At 33.2% G+C, this 11,158-nt stretch overlaps 1 long non-coding RNA gene across 1 annotated transcript; it reads right to left on the bottom strand.

The window, feature by feature from the left end:
- Nucleotides 1–3,645: 3,645 nt before the first annotated feature.
- LOC139867825 (uncharacterized) lies at nt 3,646–7,713 on the bottom strand. Its single transcript, XR_011765932.1, has 4 exons — nt 7,393–7,713; nt 6,315–6,555; nt 5,972–6,029; nt 3,646–5,692 (listed from the first exon to the last, which is right to left on the bottom strand). It is a non-coding gene; the product is annotated as an uncharacterized lncRNA (long non-coding RNA).
- Nucleotides 7,714–11,158: the final 3,445 nt, after the last annotated feature.

The raw sequence follows: 11,158 nt of genomic DNA on the forward strand, positions 1-11,158 counted from the left end.
CTTCTGGAACATACCAGTAGACCTGGGATGTTCTAACCTTGATTTTTAGATAGATCTTTTCGAGTAGATAACTTTTCATATAGGACTCGTCTTAATCCGAGTTACGGTTTAGGATTTATGGCCCTCCGATCGTTACTATGTCCTTTAACGTTGTGCAGAAATTTCTGACCTACTCGCACTTAGACCGTCGCCACGGTCAAACCAAGACGAGTTTGCTTCTGTAAATTTTACCACACTTAAGGGACTCATAAACGGAGCCATGGCCACTGGTCTCACCTTAATTCAGTAAGGGTAGAGGCCGTGGTGACTGACTGAAGTCAGACTTTGTTGAAAACTACTTTCATAAACGAAACTTACTTTACGCCTTTTGTTTAATGATGAATGATGATGACCCTTAAGACCTTAAATACATACTTTTAAACCTATTAAGACGATTTACTGACTTAGTACTATTTGACTTAGGTTGAGGACCTCGGACCGTTTACTTGCACACCTTTCCCGACTACTACTTTACCGCTACATATCATTGTGAGTTATAGCATTCCCTTTTTTACTTTAACTTATTTTGGGAACTGAGAATACATGCGGATTTTATGTTTTACATACTAGGCACGAGTACTTAAACTTATATATGTGTGGGTTATACAACGGCATAAACATTCCCTTTAGCTCGGTAACGTTTAATCATTGGTTTTTGAACCGTGAACGCGAATCTTAGATATGGATCCATAGGGTTTGACATCCCCACTCGGGCTAGTAGCGCTAGCATTTAACGAGTGTTTAATACTTCGTAGATATACGCACTTGCCAAGTGTACTTTCAGGGGGTATAAATGTTAAGTTAGTTACCGAGTGCCCACGGTTAACATATACTTTATCATACTGTTTTGAAACGCTCTTTGTAGCACTGAAATCTCGTGGCCTACCTTACATACTGTTATACTTAAACTATAGCTCACCAACCTTTGTGTTGACGTTTTTAAGCATGTATTTCTCAGGTGCTTGAGGTTGCTTCCGCTGTCTTACTTGTTGTGCTGTAGACACCCGCTGCTTAGAGTTGTCCACGCATGAACTACTTTACTTTGCATTCAAACATTCGTACTTTTGAACTATGACTTGTAACGACCATTGTGGTCACATACACTTATTATTTGCTTCTACTTAGTGAAGCATGCTTTTGAAATGTAAAACATTTGATGTCGGTTATGACATCACCTTTTTATCGTGAATGCAACTTCTTTAATTACAGCATATAGTACTTAACCTTGTAATGATCCTGTTGTTGATGATTCGTACACGATTGTTTTGTACGAGGCATCACACTAGCCATGCCTTCAAATGATTTCCATAACTTAAGTTACATACGATTTTTACCAACTCAGTTTCTGCACGCGCAACAGTTTTGTTTCATTATAATTTATTCTAAAAAAATGTAATTGACACATGGCCAGTGGGTGATGATCACTAACATCCCAAAGTTTAATTGGTAAAAAGATCTAAGATTTTTGTTTTGCCAATGTGTACAGTTTTAGCACGAAAGTCAAGTGTTCTGATTTGGACAGAATCCAGACACATCATTTTATGAGGCATGTAGCACACAATGTATAAGGTTTCAGATGCTGACATACAAATTTAACATGCTTCTTATCATCCAAATATCAACATATCAGAAGGCCAAATCTCTAATCAACATCTAGTTCATGTTAGACCAAACTTTGTGCATACGAGACAGATTTGACTCTATTCAGGTAGTCATTTTCGGACACAATTATTTAAACATCTAGGAACAATTAGCATGCATAATCTGCATGAAAAGTGAAGTACTAATCATGTACTTTCCAAAAATCAAAATTTTATATTCCAGAAGTTAATTTAAAATAGTCGTTTGCATCAATTTTAATTGTTGATCAACAAAAGTAGTCGTAAACAAACAAACTAACATATCATGAGCATTACGAATCCGATTCACATGATTCTTAAGTCTAAATTGACCGATTTTTAATTATATTTTAGTTGGTAAACAATTCATATTCTCAACCATAAAGTATTTTGCTCAGAAAATTCAAATTCCATGCATAAACAAATCAAAACTTCAAATAAGTATAACGGGAGCAATTCTTAACGAAATCTAGTGATTCTTGCGAGCAAACTTAATAAATTTTTAATAAATTTTCATCTAAATACATATTATTTACTGTTTCATATATACATATGATTTAGGTCAGATTCGAAAATTGAATTTTACAATAAGTGCACAAACAACGCAATCTAGCAATCTATAACGAGTAATTGGTCATGGACTTGAGCTATAACAACATCCACCATGAATAATTAAAAAAAATGAAATTAACAATTAGGGTTTTGAGTTTTATAATAATAATAATTGATATATTACAAGAGACTAAGACTAAGGGTATTTGATTACCTCTTAATTGAATAGTTCATTATTGAATGCTTAAATGCATTCAATGCATTTGTTTCTGACATCTGAATGTCAGTTGATGTTGAATGATTCAACACTCACCATTCAGAGCTGAAACATTCTCTTAACCATTACGCCTAATTTTTTTGTAACATCATCCTCAAATCATATCTAACACTTAACAAACAAATATATTGATTTTTTTTATTCTTGTAACACGTAATTATGTCCAATTCATATCGTTCATTCAAGATGATTATCAAAACAACTTATATTCATTCAATACGAAGTTTTTTCAGAGACTTTGAATCTTTCATATTATGACCCATTCAACGCAAAATAATTATGTTTTATCAAACGCAGCCTAAATAAGAAAAAAAATTCAACTGATGGGCTAGCAAGGTTATATCCATTGGTAAGCCGGCCCGTAGCACGCTGAGTGGGATAATCGATCCCATAAAGAGGTGAATCGGCTCGTGCAAGGGTAACCAAGTAGGCCTTTTTGCCGCTATCAACCAACGAGTCACCAAACAAAAAGAAATTTTTTTAGCTTCAGCTACAACATGCTCAATATCATACACAATATGACTAGCAATGTTTTTGAGCTAGTCATTATTGTGTACATAAACTTATAACTAAGGGAAAAAAACAACGGAGAGATATATACATGTGTGTTTTTTGGTGTATTTTAAAAAAGGAATGTGTTATTTATTTTATAAGCGTCGAAATACACATCAACACATCAAATCAGAAAGTATGAATCATAACACAATTATCATTTATCATTATCGCTATATCAAACCAATATAAAATGTAGCTCCGCACATGCTGTACAATTAGAGTTTCATAAAGGGTTTAAGCTACCAAATAACTTTATACATTCATTTTTGTTTCAATGTAGGTTATATACTCAGAAAAATACCAGTCACATACTTTCAAAACGTGTTCTAATGTATGCTATTGGTGACCAGTTACATGTGTGTGCACTCCTTCAGGCTAACAGCCATTAACAAGGTTCGTTAAGTCGGATGGGGACCAGCCTACAGGTTCTTCAAATTTGGAATATTACCCCTGACTAATTTGTCTTTTCTGCAACTCGTGCCTTTTTCTTCTTCAAACACCTATACGAATATTACCTCTTTTCGCTTTCAAAATTTGCCAAGATTACACATTATTCGCACGAAATAACATCCTCATTCGTTTGTACTCTTGATCAATCGCATGATTTTGGATCTCGTTCGCACGGAGGAGCTTGTTCTTGGTGTTTTTGATCTCGCTGGAGTTGGTGGCGGTTCATGGCGGACGGTGGTGGCGAACATGGAAAATTGCTCTAAACACCACAAAAGTTACACGCATATTTCATGATATTGATCAAATTAGCAACCTCCTACATATAGTTTAATTTGGTTTTATCATCATTTTCCATTTTACAATAATAAATTACTATGGTTGATATGAGGGACAAAATCATGAAACTTGTACCAATATAGGTTGTTCTTAATTTGGATATTAAAATATATTTGACTTTACCTTAGTATGGTATGATTTATTTATACGATTGTGTTCACCCTGGCGGGCTTTGTCATCTAGTATGGTATGATATATACGATTGATTGTGTTCACCCTTTAAAGATGATTAATGATGATAATGATAATAATGATGATCAACGATATGTAGGCCCAGGTAACTAATTTAGCCCAAGGAGTTCGTTAGGCCGATAGTCAATTACAAGAATTTACAAGCCCATCAACTAAAATCCCACAATTAGAAATCCACCTAGCGGTCCTAGCCTTGCGTCTTTCTTCTGTTCACCAACAACAATTCCAGTGAGTCAAACAAAATCTATCTTAAGCTACCATCTTCAACAATCAACCCTAAATCAATCGATCGTTCCACACTCTTTCGCTGATGGAAATCGAGACAAGTGACAGGTACGTTCTTTCAATTAAGTTCTGAATTAGTCATAATTATAATTATAATTGTAATAATTAATTATTATCATAATCACATTACTACTTAAAAGAAGAAGCTTATTCCGAAATTGTTTGATTTCTTCTCTTCATATGCCTGCCTGCCTGCCTGCCATTCTTAACCTTAAAACCTAGTAAGGATTTATTCATTTCATTTATGGATGATAATAATAATCAATTTATAATTTGACACACAAGTGCCTCCCTCCCTCCCTGCTTGCCTGCCAGCCATTCTTTTATTATGTTCTATTCTTGTTTATTAGTGACCATTTTTTTTAAATTTAATAATAAATTTGCTTCTGTTTGTTTTTCTTTCAGGCTGCTGTGAATTTGGAGTCAAGAAGCCTTGTAGATGTGATGCTGAAAGTCATTGATAAAGTGTTCTCCGACATGACTAGTGATGAGGTTTACAAAATCTTATCCGTGAATTTGAAAGAGTTTGATGATTATAAATATTTTCGTATGGTTAAATTTATTAATCGTTGGAATGATCTCGATGATTGGAAGTTGTATTCTACAGACGGCCTTAACAAGTAGGTACGTAGGTACACGTCTTATCCTTGTTTCTGCTGCTGCTGCTGCCGCCGCCTTCTTTGTCCTAGTTGTCTTGATGATGGTAACACTAATTCCCCTTTTTAATATAACTAGTTTTCTGGTCCGCGCGTTGCTGCGGTTTATGACGAACTGTTTCAATACATCATTGTTTAAAAAGGATAGTTGCGACACATTCTATTGCATATGTTTATAGCATGGTTATACAAAAGGATGTTGTCACAACATGGTTGTCCAAAAGGAAGTTCAAACAAAAGGATAGCAGATTGTTCCAAAAGCATCCCCTCATATGGAGATGGTGGATACAAAAAAAAGGTCACTATCTTCGGTGAAGTCAGTCTTTTTTCATATTGGGCTGCTGTTCGTGCGTACCTGCAGTAGTGTATATTTGTGAGGCCTTTGAGAGCTACCTGGATCATTGAGGAGTCTTCTTTTCTGCTCCTGCAGTTATGTTTGTGGAATTTGTTGCTTGTATTCGGTAAAAAAATACCTCTGAATGATTCGACGTCATTTTTATGAAGATATCATCTGTTGTCTTTGAGTGATTGCAATATATAACCATACGTAAATAAATTTGGTGACAACAGACAATACGATATATTACCTCTTTGAGCTCGTCCGTTCGTTAGGTGATCCCTTACTTTTATGTTCGACAGCCAGACAGCAAAACATTCACTACTACCAAATATTCTTGGCCTTTTTAACATGGCATCATGTTATTTAGTACTTGAAAAGATGAACTTCATTGCTAAAATGCCCCCCACAAATGCAGATGCCAGAATAAACTCATGGTCAGTAACAACACAGAAGCAAACACATTAAGATAATTATAAAGAGCACAAATACTTAAGTTACCATAGAAGAAAATGAAATGATGAACCATAAGACTAAATTACACATGATGCACTGTAGAAAAAATTTATGTTTATTTTTCTGCTTTTCAAAGCAAGAGCAACTGCAATTCTGAATTAAAATTAAGTCACAATCTTCATAATACATAAACAATTTGAATGGGTAAAGTCAATACCTTTCAAATGGAAGCTAAATTCACCATATTGAATCATCAATTTACTTGACATATCAGTCTACACATATAATCATCATAGAACAATTAATATTTAATGAAGGTTGTTAAACGAAATAACCTGCTTTTTAAGTTGGACAAATAAACTTTCAATAATGGTTGCTTACCAACATTAACTTTAAAGTTAAATTTTGTCAATTTGAAAGAACATCTCGATTTGCAAATTTTATAGTGTCATTTTTTAGCAACACATTATTGAACCAAGAAAATAATAGTAAGGCTACTTATGCATAGCAATATTAAACATGACTAAACCTTAAAAAAGTTAAACATATGGAGAAGATACCTGTAAATAACCACCAGTTGTTGTATACTACATCTCTTTAACAAACGCAAGAAAGATTTATAAGAAGAAAAAAAAAGAGGAGGAGGCTCAGATATATATACAAAGCGAAGCAAGGGATCACGAATAGCTATGGCTGCAACCTTTAGCTCGCCCCATCAAGATGCAAATACATTCTTTCTGATGCTCGGCCAAGTTCCCCACGTACTTACCATCATAGCCTTTATTTTTAGAAAAATGGGAACTGCAAGTAGCATTAAACATAGTCAGTAAACAAATAACAGTGCTGTCAATCCTGCAAAAGTGTACACTTTCAATCATTTAGCAAAGCAGCTGCTACCATGTTCGAAAATGGCACCCAAATTCCACTGAGGGGCTGTTATGTCCAAAGACAGCGATTGGGTATAGTTGCAAGTTGAATGTTTTGTTGGCAATACACGGACCCTAATCAACAAAACATGATTGAGCATGCCTACAAATTAGATGTTGCACTGCCAATCGCCATCGCAAAATTTCAAGAACCATAAGCCCTACTTTTTTTAAGACGGCTTTGGAAAATAATAAGTTTAACGGGTCAGAGAAGTTACTTTTAACGGGTTAGGTAGTACGGTTCGGGTTTACAAAACAGTTTCTACAATGAGAACACCATCTTCTGTAACCAATTAGAAAGTAAAACCACTTACACTACTTAGAAAGTAGGATAAAGCCACCATAACAAAACAAAAAAAAAAAAAAAAAAAATCACCAGTTTATTATTTAACTACAAAAAACATGTCATTTTCTTGATTAATCATCAGACTCATTCAGCCAACCCAATGTTACTGCAGTGCAGTATGACAACTAACAACTTGATTCTGTATTACAAATAAGGCAAATGCATACAAATTTTATATTTAAACAGCAAAAAGAAAAAATTAGTAGATGAGAAGATATAAAAGCCAATTAACTTTAGCAACGACAAACACATACGTTAACTAACAACTTGATTCACTGTCACAAATAAGGCATATGCATACAAATTGTAGATTTAATCAGCAAAACGCAAAAAATAGTAAATGAGAAGACTATAAAATCAAGTTACCTTTATGAATTCGTTACACGAAAAATGGCTATCGCCACAACGAACGATGGCACATCAGAAAAATTACCAAAAAACGCAATTTTGTTAACTGTCAAGGAAGGTCGTTACTAAATAGTGACGCGTAGATCAATGGTTGTCGAAGAAATCGCCAGGAAGCCTACAGTCGCCGTCGCAAAATCACAAGAACCGTAAGCCCTAATTTTTTTAGACGACTTTGGAGGATAACGGGTTCGAAATCCTATTTTCTCACATAGGGAAACGGGTGAAAACATGGTGAATGATGGTGTAGGGAAGATTATGGGTGGTGGTTGGAATGGAAGATCTTTGATGGTGGTGTTGAAAGAAATCTGGGAGTTTGTATTTATTTATTTTTTTTATTTTATTTTATTTTTTCATTCAGCAGTGAAGTCCGACAAATTAGCCAATCGTTTTTTGACACCAAATAGGACAATTGAAAATATGGGTACAACAGATTCAGCGAGGAGTCCAAGTAAGTAAAGAATAAGATGGGGTACTGTTAACGTTGGGCATTGACCAATGAGGAGGTGACACCATTTACGGGAATTTATATGTATATAAATATTATTTATCATTATTGTTTGTTGTGGTTATAATAAATATTATTATTATTATTGCTATTATGTGTCTTTATTATTATTATTATTATTATTATTATTATTATTATTATTATTATTATTATTATTATTATTATTATTATAACCAATCAGCGCAAGCTTTCTATTTTGTGTTCTAGTGTTTGTTAGTATTATCTTCAGTCTTTCTTTAGTATTTTTTAATTAATCTTCATCTAAACAATTTTTTTGTGTTATATCGTAACAATTAGCTTGTTATGACATGTTCTTTATTTAACTATCAAGCTATATTATATATGTGACCCATTCTAGATAAATATAACCCAAATTGACCCCCATATGGCCGCACAAAAATACACAGTCTTGTTTCGGTTCAAATCTTTTTTAACACTTTTTTGTCATCTGTATTTTATATATCTATATCTATATTTGCAGTTTCACTTGTACTGACAGAAATTGCTTTTTTATGTGGTTAGTTTCTAATCGGATCCTAATTTGGTGTTTTTTTTTTTTTTTTTTTTTTTTGTTTTTTCTTAGCTGAATTGATAGTTGACTGCGTTTAGTTTGTTTAATTTTAAACATTTTCATTGGGGCTATAAGTTGTCATTTAAAGTAGTAGTAAGTATGGAACACATTTGTGGAAAGATCTTTTTGGATTATTGATTTGTTTTGTAGACAAACGTTGATTTATTAGTCAGGATATTAAAATCATATTTTTTTTATCTCAACAATGTTTGTTTTCTATACGGGGGTCATTACTCATTAATGGCACCGTGCCATTGTCTATCTTCATAATGTTGAGCTGCAAGTGTCTTATAATAAATGGAGGTGGCAATTTTGACCTATACACTCTGAAATGGGTTGCATTATTAGGGTTTATATTTGTGTCAATGAATGGGTAAATGTCAGTTTTAGAACTTGGCTAAAAATGATTGGTCAAAATATGATGATCATAATGTAAACATTTTGACCGTTTCAAATATTTGTATTTATTTATCAAGTTCCAAAAATATGGACCAAAAAGTTTGTTGTTGCCTTGCCTTGCCTAGTTGCCTTGGTGTGCAGTGGTTAACAACAGCATATTTGATATGTCCTCTCATGTATTAAAATTAACCCCTTACCTAAATTTCTGACTAGCCCCCATTGTCATCTAGATCCCGTTGAGGATGTAAATCATTTTAAACCACGGGTGGTTGTAAGTTGAGTTTTAAACAAAAAGCAACCAACCATGAAGTAGCCTCTATCTCTTAGACATATCTTAATTAATTAGGTGGTCATCTGGTTGTGTTTTTGGATGTCTTTTAATCTTTAGCTGGATGGATGGATTAACCATATATACTACTCTGTACATCTTATGTGGAAGTTTAATAAATACATTGTTTTTTGATATGCAGGATTCTATTTAAGGATGTGCGTTAAAAGTCATCTCCTCTTCTTTGGGCATAAATAAACCATATACATACGAGTATTTTCGATGTCTTTTAACGTTTAGTTGGATTGGATGGATGGTTGTAATGTTAATTTGGTTACGTTAGATGGTTTATCATGCAAGTGTGTGGGTGTCTGGGTGAGATGTGACTAAAACTCATGTCCGAATGAATTTGTTAGAGAATTTAAATGAAATGACTGCTCATCATGTTAAACTTTTCGCTTTTATTTTTTATTTTTATTATTTTTTTAATTATATAATTTTAGTTCTTGTTTTGTTTTTGTTTAGACTTGAGTGTGAATGTGAATGTTGGTGTTTTGAATTCCTTTTAATGACTAGTACTAGTATTAAGATGACACTGTTTTATTGATTATTAGTTCTCGATTGATTTAATGGTGAATCGATTCAAATAAATCGGCTTCATATTTGTTTCGTATAAATAAAGTAGCATATGTCTAGGACCACGCTAAAGTTTATCTTAGACAAACATGCTACGTACATTCAGAGGCGAAGCCAGGAATACAGAATAGGGGATGCTTACGGACAGTGGCGGAAGCAGTATTTTTTTTCACCGGGGGCAAAAAAAATTAAAACCGTATCAATTTTTTAGTCAAAATATGGAGGTTTTTGGGCAAAAAATAGAGGCTTTTAGGCAAATTATGAAGGTTTTCGGGTAAATTTTGGAGAATTTTGAACAAAATTTGATGATTTTAGAGGAAAATATGTAGGTTTTTGAGAAAAAAAAATGGTTATAATAATAAAGTTAAATATATATAAACAATAAAGGTTTAATGAGCTAAAGAAACTTTGAAAAGAAAAACAATTACTCCATAGACTAGAACTAGACTCACAAAATTAGTGAATCGTCTTTAACTCTTTATCGTAATTACACGCTTAAATCACTATATTCTTCATTAGATATGTGTATAATATAACGTTAAGGGGAAAAATAAATTTTAATTAGAGGCTTATATTATACTCCGTAAAACTTAGGGAGTAAATACATTTTGATGATATTAAATAAATAAATATTAGAAAGTGGAGACAGGAACTAACTGATACAAGTCCAAAAAATTTACGGAGTATAAAGTCTATAACAATTTTTAAGGAGAAAATTAACTTTAACTAGGGATTGATAATTAAATAGCAAACTTTAAGAGGACCGAAATGATCTATAGGTAAAAATAGGAGAGTGGAAACTGAAATATAATAAAGATATTGGTACTTGTGTCATCTTCCTCATCCACCATCTACAATTGAACTAAAAAACTCCATTAAAGTAGAATTCTGAACTCTCGATTTTTTGAAAAGCAAACTATAGGGGATGCTTGAATCTTGAAAATATTTTTTCTCCATTGAAATACAAATTATATAGTGTATACAGAAACATGATTAGGGGATGCTTGACACCCCCAAACATCCCTACTAGCTCCGCCATTGCGTACATTTAACGAAAAGATCCAGTCTGAAGATAATGATATGCTTTTGACAAACATGTTTCTTAAGAGGGCTTTTTGGTTATGTAACCAAGTCTTTAATTGATAGTGGGTAAGTAATCATACTACGACTAGGCTGAATGATGGATGGTTTTTGAAACACAAAAGATACGATATGGATACGTTTAAGAGGATTGACGATTCTTATGAACTTTTCTAATGACAACTCCAAAGGTTGTCATTAAAAAATAAATATATGCATAAATAAGTGGTACATGTAGGTGGTTTTATGTAAGAAGTAGGTAGTT

The sequence above is a fragment of the Rutidosis leptorrhynchoides genome, chromosome 1 (genome assembly GCF_046630445.1).
Source record: "Rutidosis leptorrhynchoides isolate AG116_Rl617_1_P2 chromosome 1, CSIRO_AGI_Rlap_v1, whole genome shotgun sequence".
Lineage (NCBI taxonomy): Eukaryota > Viridiplantae > Streptophyta > Magnoliopsida > Asterales > Asteraceae > Rutidosis > Rutidosis leptorrhynchoides.